At 42.7% G+C, this 18,945-nt stretch overlaps 1 protein-coding gene across 10 annotated transcripts in view; it reads right to left on the bottom strand.

The window, feature by feature from the left end:
- Positions 1–18,945, bottom strand: part of LOC6523829 (protein sidekick) — a 63,079-nt gene that overhangs the window by 30,870 nt on the left and 13,264 nt on the right. The gene's annotated exons all lie outside the window — the stretch shown is intronic.

The following is an 18,945-nucleotide window of genomic DNA, read 5'->3' as shown; positions in this document are numbered from 1 at the left end:
CAGCAGCAGCAGCAGCAGCAGCCTCGGCTTTTGTTGCTGCAATTGTTTGCCCAATGATGCAAAACACACATTCACACACTTTCACACACAGGCAACCAAGCGAGTGGAATCCTGCACCGGCAGCGGCACTCACAGGACACCCAAGTAACTTCCTCATGCGGCAACTCAAGTTAATGATAAAACAGACACATGCTGCTTATGCTGGCTATAGCTATCGGGTTCAAGAGGGCGCATTTCTGGGCGGTCTCCTCGGGGTCAGGTCAGGTCGCCCCTTCAGAGGCGAAAAAGACCCTAAAACACACACACACACACACCGGACTTAAATCTGATATCATTTTGCACAAGAGCACAGAGGAAAGATGCAACGTGGCACGTTGAGAGGTGTTTCGGGGGAACGTTGGTATGCCTACATTCACTGGTCTGTGGTTCCGATGGAAAAAATTTAATAATAGAACTTTCACAGTTTTGAATATCTTGAATACAAAATCCAAGCTGTTTCAACTCCAGTTTCCACTTGAAAAGGATTCCTCATAAACGAAACCTGAGCCAAAACCTGAGTCCGAAATATGAACGACTCGCACACAGCATATTGATCTAGTTACATAGCAGTTTGTTCCAGTTTCTGACTATGATTTTCGTTGTTTGTTTCTTAAAGCGTGATCCGAATGCCCAGCGCAGCTCGGTGGGGAAAACCCCACCGTCAATCATTCCGTTCCCTCTATTTGACCAGGGAATTTATCCAAATTTCCATTTCAGTCCGCATTCAACTTCCAGAGTCTCTCACCTAATTTTGATGTTGTCTGCACGCGGGACACGGCACATCAATCAAACTTTAGCCCGCACAAACAATTCAACTTGAGTTCGCTGGTTGAGCGTTTCTGCGTTTCCCCCTTTTCCCCTTTTCCCATTTTCCAGCTCTTTTTTCTGACACCTTTTAAGCCACACACTGGAAAATAGTTTCCAGAATGGTAAACTTACGAGTATAGATAAATTTGGAGTGCTGGTTTCTGTTGCAAAACATTCTCTTAAAAAACAATTGGCGGCTTTCGTGTCGGAAATTCCGTATAAATTTTGCATTTCTTTACGGTAGCAAATATTTAGGAATATATCACTTATTTATGCTAAATAGACCATAAACTCAATTATTGTCACATTCAACTGGCATTCAGAATCTATGAGGCCCTTATCCATGTTCATGGTAACTATCTCATTTGAGTTGCCTTCGCGTAGACAAAACAACAAAGGGACTGAGTATTAGGGACCTCAGATTAATGGGCGGCAAATTTTCAATAATAATGGAAACCGTCACCCCAAAATAGTTTTCAGAGATGGGAACATTTTTGGACTATGGTAATTATGGACTTCAACTGGCGTGCGGGGCGGGGCGTGGTCGTTCCCCACGGGGGTTGTGGGCGATTTCCCGAGCCAAGAAGCGAATAATTTATTCAGAAAGTACTCGGTAGGGAGAACTCCTCCCCCAACTCTCTTTTCACCCGGCTAAAACCACATGTGACTTTAAATTACTTTTAGGCGCACTGTGGGAATGGGCGAGAGAACGAGAGGTTGCATACAGTGTTATTTATATATTCCCGGAGTGGAGTGTATGAAAATGAAATTGGAACCATACTTGGATTATTATTTGGAAGTTTTATCCAATTTTCCCTATTGAAAGTGAAAGTGACTCCGGGGATTATGTTATGTATCTGCCATCCTCCTGCAATGAAACTCATCTACTTCTACCATTTTCATTTAATTGCTCTGTCCAGCTGACGGTTTTGTCGTTCATCAAAAGGAGTTACCCCAAACACCCCACAAATAGTTCCCTATTCCACGCGATAGTTTTATCTCTGCCAGCGTATTTTCCCTTGGTTTTCCTTTCATACCCTTAGTTTCCGCAGCCAACAGACGTCGTTGACACGTCTCATAAATTTCATTGCTGTCGCTGCTCGTCCGTCTAATCCGCGTTGATTCCCTCTCTTTCGCCCAGGACGTTCCGTCCCTTTCTTCCGTGTCACGTGGAAAATTGCACTTATCACTTGTTCGTTGTTCGTTGTAGGTTGTTCGTTGTTCGGGGCTATTTGGTCACATTTTTCGCCCTTCCACTCCCGAATGAATACCTTAAATTCAGTCCGTGATTTTCCCTTTAATCCTCAGCGGGTGCGCTTACGCACGTAACACTGTACAAGGGCTTAAAAGTGGCCAGCGGAGCAGGGGGTTGGTGGGGATACAAGGGTTAAGTGGTAGGAGTGCCGGGGAATTAAGACAAAACTCAAACACTAATTCGCCAACCTAACTGACTCTGAACTGCTATCGCCGAAATACATGAAAAAACCATTCAGAAATCAATGAAGCCCGCAACCAAAATGCGATCGACTTGCCAACTCCGGCAGCGTTGGCGGTTGGAAATTGGGAGCGGACTTGGGAGTTTCTGTGCAAAAGTTTCGAGTGCGACAAACGGGCAACTGAAAGGGCCTAAACAACAACGGACATGAAGTGAAGTGAAGGGAGTGTGGGGTGTGGGGTGTGGCAGCCAAACTATTAAAGTGACATCCTGGAAAACTCTTGGCTCTTCAAGGGAAAGTCCGAGGCGAAAGGAGAAAGAAAAAAGGGGTAGCTGGCTACACATATAGGCCCAAATGTTTGCCAAAAACTGTTCCACTCGACTGAGAATGGAAAAAACTCAGCGGAATTCGTACTATTGAAAGAAAAGGAAAAGAAGTTTCTATAAAAACGAAGTAGACACTTTAAAGCCACCCATAATAAAAAATCGATTTTATTGTACACGAATGTGTAACTGATTAAATCATCACTACAAGTAATGAAATGCAATGATTTGATCCACACAGCTCATACGATCTATAGGCAATGCCATATGTACAGGCATGTGTGCCACTCAACTCGCTGAGCACTTGAGCCAGAGGGTTCAAGAAACTCAAGTTCAGAGATTATTGATTTTCACGTTGTTTTCCCTATTTTGTATTATTACTTGTCTGTGCCGTTTCCATACGTATTTCCCTCGACTGCGATGCTGGCATTTAGTTTGTCATCGCACAGGAAAGTTTGGAGGAAGGAAATTCCGGGGTCACAGTTGGAAAAACATTCTTTGCGCTGACATTGTTGCTGACCAAATGGCAAACGACAATTGGTCATCGATATCGTTGTTCAGTCTTTGGGTTTTCTTGGCCAACTTGGAACGTGAAACCTGAGCAAAATACCCCTGAAAGATGTTTATTTGCCGTCTCTCTTCATAATGGATTCGAATAAAGTGAGCATCTTATGTTTTATTACGTGCTCTTTTCTGTCCGTATAAACAGCATCTGTAAAGTACTTGTATAGAGAGAACTTCTCGCTACCAGGTAATTATTATTTTCCCATGTGCTTGAGATTTTTCACCCAACGCGACCACAATGCACATCGTTCGCCTCCGTATATTTCATTCTGCACTTTGTCTTCCTCTCACAGATTTGCATTCAAGCGATAATCACTTGTGAGGTGCAATTAAAACAAAAGTGAACTTTCCCAAGCTGCCGGTACATTTAGCCAAGATATATTTTGTGCACCGAACCAGTTCGGTTATGTGCAACTCCGCCCCGCCGTAATTTCTCATCTCTGACGGAATTTTCACACAGGAAAACCCGTTTTCGGTTGCCTCTTTTCCGCTCCGTACACAGAAAGAAACACTTTCGATACGACGGCGATGGTCAATTGGCTGAGTTTTGAAATCATTGGGTGCGGGTATCCTGCCACACACACCAATGCACATTGGTTATTTAGTGTAATAATTCACTCTTGAAATTGTTTTCAAATAGTAACGAAACAGCCAGGTTCTTCGAGTCCAGTGTGTGTGCAGCTCGAAAAATGGGATGGCATGCAATATTCTCTTAGTAGACTTTAGCACACGGCCATTCTGCTCGAGCTTAGCCACCTCGGCTGTCAAGCTGCTTTATCAGCGGTCGCAGCAGCTTCTGCAGCTTCTGTAGCTTCTGTAGCTTCAGTAGTGGCCTCAGCCTCCTTCCTTGGGTTTAAACTTCTGGCAAAGACTCTCACTCCCGGGCTCATTATGACCCACGATGGTGGTGGTGGTGGCGGTGGCGGTGGCAACAATGCACCTGCCTGCTCGAAAGAAATATAAAGGAAAATATGTGGAACAGCACTGAAAATCCGCTAAGGAAAAGCAGCACAATTTGTGCCAAGCAACAACGGTGGCAACAACGGAAATCATTTGAGCATGAAGGACACACTCTGTATACGGATCGTATCTTCAAATTGCGCTAGGAAGCTCTTTCAGTTTCGTTTCATATTTTTCGGTACATTTCACTAATTTGAGGCCCCTCTACTATATAACATGAATAGCATGAAGGTTTAGAAGATGTGTGACTTGTGAAATGATTTAAAATGTTTCCCACATTTCCCTATTGCAAGTTTATTCACTGCGGCATGCTGTCACTACTAAGGAGCATCCAGGTGAGCCTCACCTCACTCGCAATTTATGAGTACTTTGATGCGACTTAATAAACCCGGCGATGAATCGTCCGGGATTTGGGACGGAAAGATGACGGAGTGGGTGGTGCGGTGCGTGTTAAGAATAGAGGCAAGTTTCCAAGAAAAGGAAGTTACTCCTGTTTTTCCTCTTTATGGGCTGTGTTGTTTATTGCGCTTTTATTTTAATATGATTTCCCAGCAATTGTCATTGTGTGTTCGCTGTTGTTTGCCAGTGTTTTCGTTCCCTGCTTCTCCACTTCTCCACTTCCCCACTTTTCCACTTTATTTCCTCTTGCTTTTCCCAGACAACCAGACAAGCTCTCAAAACGCTGTCAGTGTTTCTTCGCTGGCAACACATGGAGCAACCTTTGCCATATTATTGGGAGTTACTTGGACTTGGACACGACATCTTGGCAACACGACACAGGGTCCGTCGGTGGAGGCGCCTCTTTTGGGCCCTTGGAGTCTTCCCGTGTCTTCCCACTTATACCTTAAGTAGTTCACTTTGAGTCGCTGGCTTCTCGGAATTATAAGTTAGATATAAATAAGTTTTAACTTCATTGTCGTTTGCTGTCTTCTGTCTTCTGCCTCCTGTCTGTTCGTTTTTTTGTATTGTTCTTTAATCTGTATCTTCATTAATCAGGCTGGCTGTTCTGGACCTTTTGCAGCTGGTCCGCCATCTGTTGCTTCTCACGTTACGTAGCAGACAGAAAGAGTCAAATCAGCACATCAGGGTAAACAGCACATAAAGCAGTCATATTTTTGGTAGGCCTAACCTGTGCCAATTTGCTATCATCTTGATAATGCATTCCATTGGCATGTAACCCATTCAAGGCAGCATTCATGTGCGGCAATAGTTATCAGGGGAACTTCGTTTCTCATTTTGTTGCACTTGTTCGCTTCCCGTTATGACATTTTCATAACCTCGAAACTTTGCTCATTGTTCTGCCGAGCACCTTCTTCTGAACCTCTCGTCTTGTCGTCTTCCGCAATCGCATTCACAATGGCAATCAAGGTCGCAAAAGGGGCTAGAAGGGGGTTCAAATGGAAGACGAAGTTCGCCCGGCCAACAACAGTGGCAAGAACAACATAATTAGCGCATTTCCTTGCACTGTCAGCGACAGCTGCAGCTGCAGCTTGGGAAGCCCAGAATGGGGGCTCCCCATCCGTGACTGAGGGGCGTGTATCCAGCCCCTGACTCCTTTTGCCACTTGAGAATGTCTGGCGCTTCAAACACGCACGGGTTTAAAGTGAAGAAACTTCCGCGGGAAGAAGTGAGATAACCCGACGTTGAAACAAAGCCAGACCATGACCATCCGTAGCTCCAAAATATTGGAGATGGCAGCGTGAGATTACAATTATTGCATCCGAGAGTAATGTCATTTAAATGCATTCAATAGTCTGGTGAAATTATGATTTGGAACTTCTATGGCTAAACGATCCGATTATTGCCTCACTGAACTATTCACTCGTAGGGCGTCTGTGCACCACTGGAGACCCGCATGAAATGTAAGCCCATCCTCTTTTTATTTTACGGCGCCTTTTCGTGTGCCAGTTGTTCTCTTGGTGCCCGACTATTATAATTAGGTTCTGCTGCCACCGCCGAAGCGTAACACACACGCCCAAGAAACATGGGGCACAGCTGATAGCTGATAGCTGCTGGCTGCTGGCTGTTGGCTGACTGACAATTTAGAGCTCGATTAAACCCCACAATTTGAGACGCTCTCGTTCGACTCAGATTTCGCAGCCAAGATGGAAGCGGAGATTGGGGGAGGTGGGGGTGTGGGGTGTGGGGTGTGAGGTCACCTGGCTAATCAAACAAATTGAAGTGAGCGAGAGGGAACTAGGCACATACAGCCATCAATCCGCAGCAGGGTTCCAGCTCCACCTCCAGCTCAAGCTCCAGCTTCAGCTCCAACCCGGCAAATGAGTGCCCCCAAATTGAAAAGAATTCAGCTTGGAGAGTCTCTCCTCGAGGCAATTGAGAAATGCAATAATGGTCAAGAGGGTTAGATAAATGAACGGGGAAAACCGCTAATTGAGCAAAGCAATTTATTTTTACAAAACCCCCGAAGCAATCTTCTTGCCCTTCTTGCTCGCGCCCCCCCATTGACATCATCCCCCATTCTACTTTCCCAAACTTGGGGCTTGGGGTTAAGGGTTTCGGGCTTGGGGCTTAGAAAAGAGGGGATAAAATGTCTAGTTTGGCAAATATTTATTTAAGTAATTGATTTAGGGCAATAAAGTTTGATTTCGAATTGTAACCATATATTTTCTCTCCTGTTTTCCACTCACTTAGTTGTCAAATTCAAATCATTTCGCTCTCGAATTAAACCAACTTGCGAAATGCATCGTTTTTAAGATCCCCGCCCTCTTTTTGTACGACGTTAAACCCAATGGCAATTGCTCCGGATTTACAAACAATTTTGTATTTTCAATATTGAAAACGCCAAGACAAGCTAAGTTGATCAGGGAAGATGGGGAATATTGGGTAATATGGGGAATATTGGGGTTGGAAGTTGGGGGAGTTGGAGTTGCATCCGTTAATTTTGTGCTTCCTACTTCTCACCTCCTCCGACAGACATTTTCCTATGCTTGCAGCCTGCTTCTTCTGCTTCATTTGCTGCTGATGATGAAATCGTCTAAAAATGTTTTTGTTTATTCCCCCATTTTGATTACAACGAGGTTTTTATTGGGCGGGGGGAGACTTCGGATGAAGATGATGCCACAACTGCAGCCACGGACTTCAGAAGCACAACAAGAAAGAAAGATACAATCCAGTATCTCGACTTTCGCATACCCGATGTCCGATCAAACTTTTTTGGAAAAGAACGACATCTGTGGATAATGTGCATTACAAACGTGAAAGCGCAATGAAAACCGAAAACATCTTGTGCGTGTTGCAAACTTGTCAATGAATCCAGCATGCCCTGCCACTCTACGACTAAGGGGTGTATAAAAAGCCTCAGAAGAAAAAGAATCCACGGAGAAGAGAGCCAAACGTGGAGAACGAGTAAATCAGGTTTTGCAGCCGTCAAAGTATTAACCTTTTGTTGGAGCCACCGCCACAGCCATCGTCATCGTCATCGTCATAGCTGCTGCTGAAATATTTCAGGCATTTTACAAGTATATATAAAAGTGTATATATATGTATATTCCACAAAGAGTAAATCGAAGGAAAGCCTGAAGGAAGGAGACCAGCTGGAGTCCTTTAGCTGCAGAAAGAGCACAAAACCTGCAGCAGCCTAGCCCAGGTGTGTCAAAATGTGCAGTGTGGCAGCAGTGGCAAGTGGCGCGCACGATTACTCACATGTTCCCCCCTCACCCCTTTTTTTCTCGGACTCCCAGCAACTGGCTTTTGAGGTCACTTCAAGTGGCTTATTTCCGCCTTTATGCATGCTGCTTTTGGCTGAGAACTGCCCCCCGATTGCCTCCTTCTGCTGGCAAAGCACCCTGCTGTATGGGTCAGTTTTGCAATATGCTGCAGTTAACAACAGAGACAGAAATGCTAAAGTAAAGCCAAGTGGCCGCTGTTCCAAAAAGATTAAAAATAAATGAAAAGAAAGGTTTTTTGAACAACCTAGAACAAACTCGTTATGAACACCATTGAGGACCTGCACACTTACTAATCATTTTATCTAAAGGTACCTGCTGTACATACAACACCCCAAAAAACTAAACAATAAAACAGTGTTATTCTTCTATGGTAAGCATATTAGGGTGCAAACAGCAAAATTCCCCTCTTTCCTTCCCTTCCGCTTGTGTTTACGTTTACATATAAAAATATTAAATTCCAACTACCTTCTGCCAACACTGAAAAGTGGAAGTAAATCAGTGATGAACGCTGATGATTTAAGGGAAAAGTGGGTTTGTTTGTTTCAGCCCCAAAAAAAATATATAGTATAGCCCCACTCGGGGTTTACAGGGTATCATTGGCTCCCCAGGCGGAAAAGTGGAGCACACTCGCACACAAAGGCAATCAAAAGCCAATAGTGGACGCTGCAACAAATCGCCAAGTGTCGATGGCAGCAAAAAATGAAATGTGGTTGCAAAGCACACTCTGCAAATGCATATGTACATAAATGTATGTACATATGAGTATGTGGCTGAAAAGGTGAAGGAAGCACAGTGAAGGCAGTGAACTGCATTTTGTTCAATTTGGCTCTTTGTTTTGCTGTTTTGCTGTTTTGTTGTGCTGTGTTGTGTTGTTGTTTTATTTCGCTTCTTTTGTTGCTGCGCCATTGACTTTTTCCTTTTTAGGCCTCTTTTGCTGCGGCTTTTGTGCTTTGTTGCCCCGCTCGCCAATCATTTTAACCCAAATGGCAGCTCTTTTTGTTGCTTGCGCAGCTCTAGAATTGCAACAGCTCCAGTAGCATGCAACGCAGAACACAAAAGTAAATAAAAAAATAAAATAAAAAAGAACACACCCTGAAGAAAGTGAAAAGCTGCAACGGAAGGTAACTCAATTTCGTTTATTTGTTAATTTAAATTTTAATATTCCAGTTGAGCGGCTCGTGCAGGAGGAAGGAAAAAGAAGATCGAACTGGAGGGGGTGTAGTAAACCCATACCTGGTACACTACAACCTGGTACAATTAAAAAAAAACCAGGAGAAGCAGGAAGCCATGTTTGGGTGATTCGGGGGTTGGTGGTTCCACTTCACTGGCCTTTAAAGGGAGTGTTTAAACTGTGTAGGCGGCAGATGTTGCAAGTTGCAAGCGGTAATGATATTTAAAAAGGTAGCTACTAATAGTGGTAGTAATATAAGTAGTAATAGTAGTAAAATTAGAAGTAGTTGAAGTAGTAGTAGCAGAGCTTGTAATAGTAATTGAAGTAGTAAAAGGAGTAGAATTGGTAGTAGAAATAGTAGTAGTAGTAGAAATAGTAGTAGTAGTAGAATAGTAGTAGTAGAAATATTTAATTAGTAGTAGAAATAGTATTGGTAGTAAATAAACTATTAGAAGTAGAAGTAGTATTGGTAGTAGTAGTAGAGAACTAGTAGTAGTAGTGTCAGATGTAGTAGTAGTAGTAGATGTCATTACACATTACACACATAACTCGCACAATTGAAACGACCACCAAAGCAAATCGCCATGCCAACAAAGTTCATTGATGAATCAGCCGCGTAACGCCATCGTTCTAATTCATTTAAGTCAACTTGCTTGAGAACTCCCCGATCCTCGCACTAAAAGCTCATACGTAATCGGCCAGGAAAAATGTTTACGTTTCACATTTATCGCTGCGCCATCAGATAACGAAAGTAAACGAACAAAGTGGGTCACACAATTTTGTTCAAAAATATTCGGAAACAGCAACAAATCTTGGGCATGTAAATTGATACAGTGAAGTGCGATAAGGCGTGTAGATTACCGCGATGATAAAACCCCGAAAGCTCAATTCTTCTCGTTAGTTTTTCAATTCGGGGACAGAGTTATTTACACTCGAAATAGTTATGTGACACTAGCCCCAATAGTTAATATGATATTGGAAACTCAATGCCTCACGTTATCATCTCTTTCACATGTGTTTCAGCCACTCAACCACTCCGTTCACTTGCAACTTGCGTTCCTTGCCTCTGCGCATCGCTTTATCTGTCTGCTAAATTGATGATGTTGATGACGTCTGGCAGCGACAATCGGGGCAATCAGGCAATTCAATCAGTCGGGACTAGCTTTCTATATTAGCTCCATAGCTCCACAGCTCCGCACTCGATGTGCAACCCGTGCCAGTGCTCCTTTATGCGCAGAATTAAGCACTTCCAAGGCCAACTTCCCCTAAAGCGATAAAATTCAAATCGTTCGAAAGGATACCAATTTTTGTTGGTGCAACCAAAATAATGATTTTTCTGTGTTCCAAGCCATTGTGCCGCTTAAGACATGAACCAAAACTTTGCCGGGAAACAAGTTGTTGACAACCAGAAACAGAGTTGTGAATGAATCAGGAGCTGCAGCGTTGCAAGCGATGGAAGCGAGAGGGACGCACAAAGACCAAGTTGCGCATAATTTCTAAGTTTCTAAATAAGTGCAGTCGAAACCCTGCAGTCCCCCTGGAAAACAGAGACACTCCAAAAGGGCAGTCAACTTGTGTTGTTATCGCCTGTCAGACAGCAGTCAAGAATGAGAAGTTTTATTTTCGGGTAGCCCCCTTTTGGCCCCGCTCCAGAATATTTATAGTCTAGCGTTCTTTAGCCATTTCTTCCTTGGCGGGTCCAACGATAAGGAGCACCCAGCTGCCTTTTCCAGTTTAATCTATTTTCCTATTTTTTCTCTTTTCCCTATTTAATTTTAATTAACGCTCAAAATGAAACGTCTGGGGTCACAGAGATTGAGGAGGCCAAAAAGAAAGGGGGAAAGGGGGCGGATTTGTATTTGTATTTGTATTTGAGAAGGGAGGAAATGTATGCGCATAAAGAAATTTTTCATCCTGCTTGGGAGCAATCTTGTCTGCAGATTCGGATCAGTTGGATGTTGCTATACACTTAAATACATTGCTGGATTGTTTAACTTCTGTCATCGCAGTAATAAACATTCAATTATCAGCATCCCCACTCCACTGTGGACACGTGAGTAGCGAAAGCAAGTGGTTTACAAGTATGAATAATGCGCAAGATAATGAATATGAATCACCAGTCCGGAACTGAATCGCTTGATTGAAGTCGAGACCCAAAGCCCGAGAAGAATCATACGAGTGCAATTGGCGAGGGAAGCACAGTGTAAAGATTACAGAACATGATATGGGGCTGCTTTAAGCTTTTCTCTTACTTACTCCACATTACTCACTCGTCTCGTCCATAGAAAATCTTGGCTGCAGGCATCTACTTAACGCAACTGATAGGGGTTCCCCGTTGAAAAAGGTAATCACGCCAACAAGTAATTAAATTGGACGCTTGAGCCACAACTTAGATTGACAAAAAGCGTTCACATACGAGTACATACAAGTATATGGGGGGCTTAGGCTTATCTCAGCTAATTTGTGTCTGTCAAAGTCGAAGAGCCAATGAAGAATTCCTGTGAACTGCTGTGCTTGGAACCTTCGCATACGTAGCCCAAAACCATTGGGAAAATGGTCGCACGGATTGGCTTGGGGCGGGACTAGAAAGCCACATGAATTTCTGTTGCTGGGCAATCCTAGGAAGATAATCAAATCTGCCTTTGTAGTTCTGTTTCACCAGCAAAAACTCCCAATTATTTTTAATGCTATGCGAATTCGGAAAACCCCTTCATTCCCTTCACATGAAAGGGTTGAACTCAGTTGTGCGTTTTCCATTTTTGATTTGTGCACAAGAAATACAAATTGCTACTCAGCCTCTGCATATGGAATGTAAACTATTAGGAACTATACTGTTCTGAAAATCCAGTAATTTCATATTTTATTACACAAAAAAAACAAAAAAAAAACGTTTGCTGGGCTTTTTAGAAGCAGGTAAGCATGCAGGCACCGAAAAAGTCTCCAACAAGTTGTTGAAGTTGTCAACGAAATCAATTCATGCCGGGAAATATTGGCACATTGACAGGTGGGATGTGAAAAGTTCGGAGGAGAATGATTACAAAAAGCATAAAAACACCAGCTACACAGAACAAAGAACAAAGAAGCTAAAACAATTGACTTCTGCAATGGGGAACTTTTCCTCATGCAACGCAAATCAAAATCTAAATCAAAATCCAAATGAAACTGAAAATGATTTCAGCAAATCAACACGTTTTTGTTATGGCTCCACACGACTTGTCGTAAGAACACTCGACAAAACTAGTCAGTTATATCCTTTTTTTTAAGCACATCTAAATATTCATGCAACATTTATGATTCTTAAGCTTGTTTTAATCGACAAAATTTTCATATTGACCAACTATTTCGATATTCTCTCCTCCGCAAGTTTTATACATTTTCTCCTTTCCTTTCCTCTGCTGCCCGAAAGTTGAAAACTTTTAAACGAGCATCTAATAGTATGTGTGTGAGGCTGTACGCATGGAATTATAATGAAAACTTTTCACGCACTCACACAAATTTTGAGGTGCTAGTGGTTTTCCCCAGGGCTCCCGGGTAAATGGGTCCATGGAGGAGGCAAGGCCAGGGAATACTACTTAAAAGGGTTGAAGCCAGAGGCGCTGAATACTGGGGAAAAGTGGGAGGTGCTGCCTGCACGTAGCGGCATTGACTTTGAAAATTAGTTTACCCCAAGAAGCAGAAGCAAGACCTAATTAGTGGCGGGTACTTGGTGCTGGCAGATAAACTGTGACTACGTCAATTGGGCCCATGAAAATGGTGACTGGTCCGACATTGGTTTAAACATTTGTGGCAATTTGCAATTATTTTGAATGGCCTAAATAAATGATTTACTAATGAGGCCATAACATGTAATCAGGCTTTGATTATCAGCAGAGTTATCCAACTTAAATGGGTTGAAACCAAATAAAAGTATATTTAATCTGCTTGTAATTATTCCATGTCAACAAATCCGCTTCACATGAACCACGAACGTGACCACCGACTACTATCCAGCATTCTGTGACTTTGCTACCAACTTCTTCCAAGCCAAACGCCCATAAGTAGACAAGACAAAAGGCCAACAAAGGCCGGCAAACTAGCAATTCCACCCATTTCGCCCATTCCGCCCACTGGGTGTGTAGTAAACTCTGTGTGATTTTTAAGCTGTGGGGCTACACATAATTTTCTGCTGTATTTTCTGCTCGCGGCTGACATCTCGATACCAACGACGGATGGAAATGGAAAACGAAGGAAAAGGTTGGAAGTAAACAAGAAGGCGGGCAGAGCTCCTTTCGTGACCTCCACTCCGACTTTTCCAGCTCTTAACCCATTTCCGACTGCATGGAAGTTTATGGACGGACAAGGAAACGGAAAATATTTAATTAAATTCAATCGATTTTGGTCCCCAAAAAAGCTAGCAGGTCGCAGCGGCCTTTTTGGAATCTATCAATTACTTAATTAAAAATAGCCAAAAAATAAATAAATTATGGTTTATTAAAATGGAATAATTTCCTGGGCGGCCGAGCAGCGAAATGTATTCGAGTGAATTATGAACGAGTGAACGAGTGAAAGAGAGCAAAAGGGACAAAAAGCAGGGCACAAATTGTCAACCATAAAATTTGAATGCGATTTATATGCATTTTTTAATTGTGAGTGTCTGTGTTCATGTGCAAGTGCATGTGCATGTGCAGCATCCACAAAGCGTCTGACAAGAGTGCAAGTGCAATAAAATACAATCTGCGAAGAAGTCAGCCAGCGGCAACTGAAAGTTTTTCTGTGCCAGCCCAAATGAACCCTGAACTGCGTTCTCAAAAAAGGCTTTGAAGTGGATTTATCGTTTTGATTTGATTTATCGTTTTCTTTTATTTTTCAAATAGCCTCTATAGGAAAGTGAGAACCCCAAACATGGCAGGAATAACTTGATATGATCTGGATACAGATACGTAAACGTAAACACCAAGGGGAAGCTTTATTTCATTTGAGTTGCAATTCAATAGGAGAAACGGGTATATTATATTGGTCTTTAAACATTTATAATTAAGGTACTTGGAGTCTATTGTAATTCGATTTTCAACTCGAATCAAGTAACACTGGAATGCAATTACCATCAGTCTCCATTCTATTGATCCATGCCTAAGTTTCAAGTAGCTTACCAACTAAATGTTTACTTTAAGGATATTTCCATGTCTATATGAAGAGCTGAAATGAATCATCTTCCATGAGACGAGAGACTCACCTAAAACGAAAGAAAGCGAACAAGAACCAATTAATATTTGAGAAGGATTGCAGGTTTGGAGTTGGATTAAGATTCAGAAGTGGAATGGGGCACAAAACGGGAAAAGACGCAGCTGCCATGTGGCCAGCCAGACAGTTGATTAAGGCAAATTTGAAGGGCCCCACTTCGGTGGTATTCGGTGGCCTCCAAGACTCCATCTTCTGCCCTCTGACGTATGCGTATGCCTTTCTCTGTTTTGGTGTCCCAGTTATGTGCCACATTAACAAAAAACAATGTCTCTCTGGCGTGGATGAAGATGAGATGAACTCGAGGCGCGTTATCTGCCCAATTAAATGACGACGACAAGCGACAAAGCAAACATGGAAGGGAGCTGTAGCAAATAAAGGGGGATGGATGCATTCCTTGCCTCCAAATCGACCATCGGCACAAGATTGGATTACACAACTTGGATTACACCCTAATGCTCATGAGGGTATTACCGCTCGGACATGGCATGAAAATATGAAACAACTAGCGAAACTTCGCCGTAATTCAAGGCTCCAAGCAGGCTCCAAGTCAACTTAAAACTGAGGAAAACCAAACCAGTTCGATACCTCTAGAAGTCAGTACTAAATTTAACTATATCACAGTTAGCTGACCTCACACACTTGTTGTGCCTTGAATGTCTGCCGCTCAACTCGAGTGTGCCAAAAAGCCAAACACGACACACATCGAAACAACAAAGTGAACAAATAAACGCAATTGGAACCAAACAAAAACAACAAACTGCAATTTTGTTAGGATGAGTGAAACGTCATGAACAACATTCGGCGGCAAGAATAAATAAATAAATAAATAAATAAATCAAATCGAATTCGGGGGAATTCGAGGCAAGGCATCAAAAAGCGTCTAGCTCGCAAACGTCTGTGAGAAAAGCATTTTGGCAACATTTGCGCAATGGGGATTCCCCCAGTTTTTCCCCTCTTCGTCATCGCAGGAAAATTAGGAAATGCAAAGGAGAATTTCAGAAGGCGGGCAAGGGAACACTTCGAAGAACTCAAAGGAATAGTTAATAATGTATTTTCGCCAGCATAATCTGAATATTTAATTATATGCTAAAGACAAATTAGCTGTTTGCAATACTCTTTAAGATGTATATATTTCGGCTGATTGTATTCAATGTAAAACAGATGTGGCGCTTTTTGAACAGGGAAAACGGGCTATCGATTCGACTATAGTTTTCTGTCTTGTTATTATTCAGTGTTCTACCTTCTATATCGTTATACGTTTGTTTGTGGCTGCGTGAGTTGCACACATTTGTTTGAAGTTCCTAGGCGACCAAAGGGAGGAGAGTGGCAGTGCCAAGGCAATTCAGCCAAACGGCCTGGACTCCGGTCTCCGAACTCCAAAGTGCGGACTTCGAGACGGGCTCAGAATTTAAAACTGCTTCTGGACTCTTGTGCCTGCAACTGCGGCGCGGCACGCTAATGGACATAATTACGCCGACAGGCAATGAGTGATGGTTGGGGATGTGGGGCTATGGGGCTATGGGGATGTGGCGAAGCCATAAACCAAGGACTAAACTAATGACAGTGAACGATAGATAAAGAGCCCCGAGGAGGAGAACTTGGCCAACTGATCACACCAAAAGAGGAGCGGAGAATCGCCAAGGGTATAAAGTAAGGCAAAAACAGAATAGAGTTACTCGGTGGAGAAGAGGGAAACTTCTACTGGATATGGCAGGAAAATGTGGATGGAAGCCTGCAACTAATGACTTTTAAATGCGTTAAAGCCAAAACCCCTGCAAACTAACGCAAAAAGGGAAACAACAAAGCAAGAACAAGCATAGAAGTTAAACAAAATAAAGATCTAACAATAAGAAAGAGATGTCATTGTGATCTTCAAATTATAGGAATGTTTCAAATAGAAAGTATTAAAGATTGACTATCTCCAATCCTCAAGATGGCTGACCCATGGTTTAATAAATACGTAATCATCTGACTAATATTATTTTATATTTCTTTCTGAGCTAACAAGTCAGCTGTAAGTTCAAAGAAATTCATATTGTATGGATGTATTGTATGTAAAGTAGGAAAATGGACGAAGGCCCCAACACAACGAACAACTGCGAAGTCAAAGGTCTCGATGCTAATTGACTAAATATTCTGGAACAGGCCAGATCCACAACCACAGCCACATCCACAGACAAGTATTCCCCTGCGTTTTGTAATTTTGTTTGTTTTGTGTGTTGTGCGTGACTGTCTCCAGTTTTTTATTTTAAATACGAACTTCCTGCTGGAACAGACAAACTGTTTATGTGCGTTCTTTTTAGGTTCTGGTTTTTGAGGGATCCTCGGCTAGTCCGAGTAGAGTTCCGAGTTCCGATGAATTATGATCTCAATTAAAGAGCTGAGTCGCAGCTTCTGTTTCCCGCCTCTCAGCTCCTCCCCATATATATATTTCTGTGTTTCTGTTTCTGTCTCGTTTCTGATTCCGATTCTTATTCGGTTTCTGTTTGGGTTTCCGCCACCGCCACATACTCGTAGTACACAGCTTCCCATTTCCAGCTGTTCTATTTATGGACATTTACCATTTTAATTACTCCAGCAAACAGCATAAAAACCAAAGTTTAACTCCGGGTCGGAAACTCAGCCAGAAGAAGAGATGCGGGAAAACAAACAGTTTGAAAACACGTTCCCAAATGGGCGCGGAACACTTGCAAACGCTTTAGAAGCAATGCAACAAGAAGTGCAGTCCAACTCACATTCCGCAATGTGGCACAGAGCAGCAGAATGGGAAATATATGAGCCCAAGTAAAGGCAACAAATAATTTGACAAGCAAAGTGCGGAAAAATTGCTGCAAAATAGTTGCACAGAGCAGCAAGCAACAAGCAACAGCAACAACGCAGCAAAGATGATGGAAAATGATCGGGGACTCGGGGGCAGAGGCAGAGATGGCTGGAAAAATATCTATCTGCCCCGACCTAAGCAAACAAACATTCTGGAGCGATGAGATGGGAAGCCGTGAGAAGATGGAATATGGGGAGTAAGGTTGGGATGGTTCAGGATGCGATAGAATGTTGATTTGGGAGCCTAATTAAATATAACACGAGATATTAAGCTACAGAATATACAAATTATCAAAAACCATTTAGTTTTTTTAGTTTTTAAAGGTAGATATTAAGTGTGACTACCTGACCAAGTTCATGAACCACAAGGTATATGTTCCACATAATTTAAAGTTATTTTTCTCATTATAATGTGTGCAATGTGCGCGGTATTCACCACTCGGTGACATTTCAAATCCTGCTTCTTGGTCGCTCGGTTTTCTTCATTCTTTTCATTAACAAACAGAGGCAGGCACAACAGCTACGCCACTGGGAGGGGGATTTTAGATAGAAGTGGGGGTTTGAGGTGCCAAGGGGGTGGGAGTGCAGGAAAGCAACGTACGCCCAACCAGGAAGTGCGCCACATTGCACACACACACACACACAAACACACGAGTAGAGAGAGGGGAGGGGGGCAGGCAGGACGCTCGCGGGCATAGGAATCCCTCACTTTTTGAGGTTAGGATGCGCTTTGGATCTGCGGGATACAATGCCGAGAGATGAAAGAAGATAGCTAGATACAAACATCAGATCTGCCGAGACTCAGTCGACCTGTGTGCTTTGCAAAAGGCCACATACCTCGTTAACTTTGCCCCCAAAAGCTTGACTCTACCTTTTTTGTTGTCACCATGCCTGTCACTCATTGCTCGTGAAACTATTTTCCTGAAGGTATTTAGATGCTTAGCTAAGTCATAAATAATTTTAAACAAACCTTAGTTTTAAAAAATATTATTACTTTCCCATTGTAACACAAGTAACACACTTTTTTTCGCGGATCAATTTTTCCACTACAGATTAAGCAGCTTTAATTTACACTGCGCGGCCAACGAGCTCCAGCTGGAAAATTCTTGCCCTTCCGCTAAGCTTTTCCTTTTTATCGCATTTTACGGGCTTCTCGCATCTGTGTCATGCATGTGTTGCCCATGCCCATGGAGCCCAGTACCAGGAGCCTCCGAAAGGAAAATCCGAAATCAGAAATCCGAAAAATCACCGCCCCTCAGTGACAACATTGTGCACCCGGAAAACCCTGCTCCCGCTGTTTTCTGGATGGTGTGCATCCTTTAATTACGAGCGCAGTTGGAAAAAAGGGGTGGAGTGAAAAAGATTTGATTTATACGCACGGACTTGGCATTTATGTTCGCTGGAATTATTTTAATTCGGTCATGGCAAGGGCAGATATACTCGTAAAGAGAGAGCAAGTCGAAAAACTCTTTTATCTAATTACAGACTCCAAAGGTTGCAGGTCACCCAAAAAACCTGGTCCATCTGTAATGGGTTTGTGTCGCTGTCAATCAGCCCGGAGAAGCCTCAATCGACGATCTCAATGGTTCAGGAAATTCCCATATAGTCCTAAGTGGACGATAAGTTCATTCTCAACAACGAATGTTTGTCTGACTTTAAACGGGTGAAAATCCAAGGACAGCATTTTGCATTTAAGCAGTTGGTTAAAGTAGAGATATGCTGATTGTTTAATTGGGAGTTCACATCTTCAGCAATAATAGAACTTCCAACTGAAGATCCACTCTTCTCAGAAAATGTGAGGAAAAGCCTTGCGACGAACATACTTTCATTGCTGTTTCTGGCTCTATCTGTTTTTCTTTGGCATTACTTTGTTCCTCCTCCGTTTATATCTTCTTTCACTGGCTTTATTTTTCTTA

Source organism: Drosophila yakuba, chromosome X (assembly GCF_016746365.2).
Source record: "Drosophila yakuba strain Tai18E2 chromosome X, Prin_Dyak_Tai18E2_2.1, whole genome shotgun sequence".
NCBI classification, from domain to species: Eukaryota; Metazoa; Arthropoda; class Insecta; order Diptera; family Drosophilidae; genus Drosophila; species Drosophila yakuba.
Note: the sequence above shows the minus strand (reverse complement) of the source record. Positions and strands in the feature narration are given on the sequence as shown.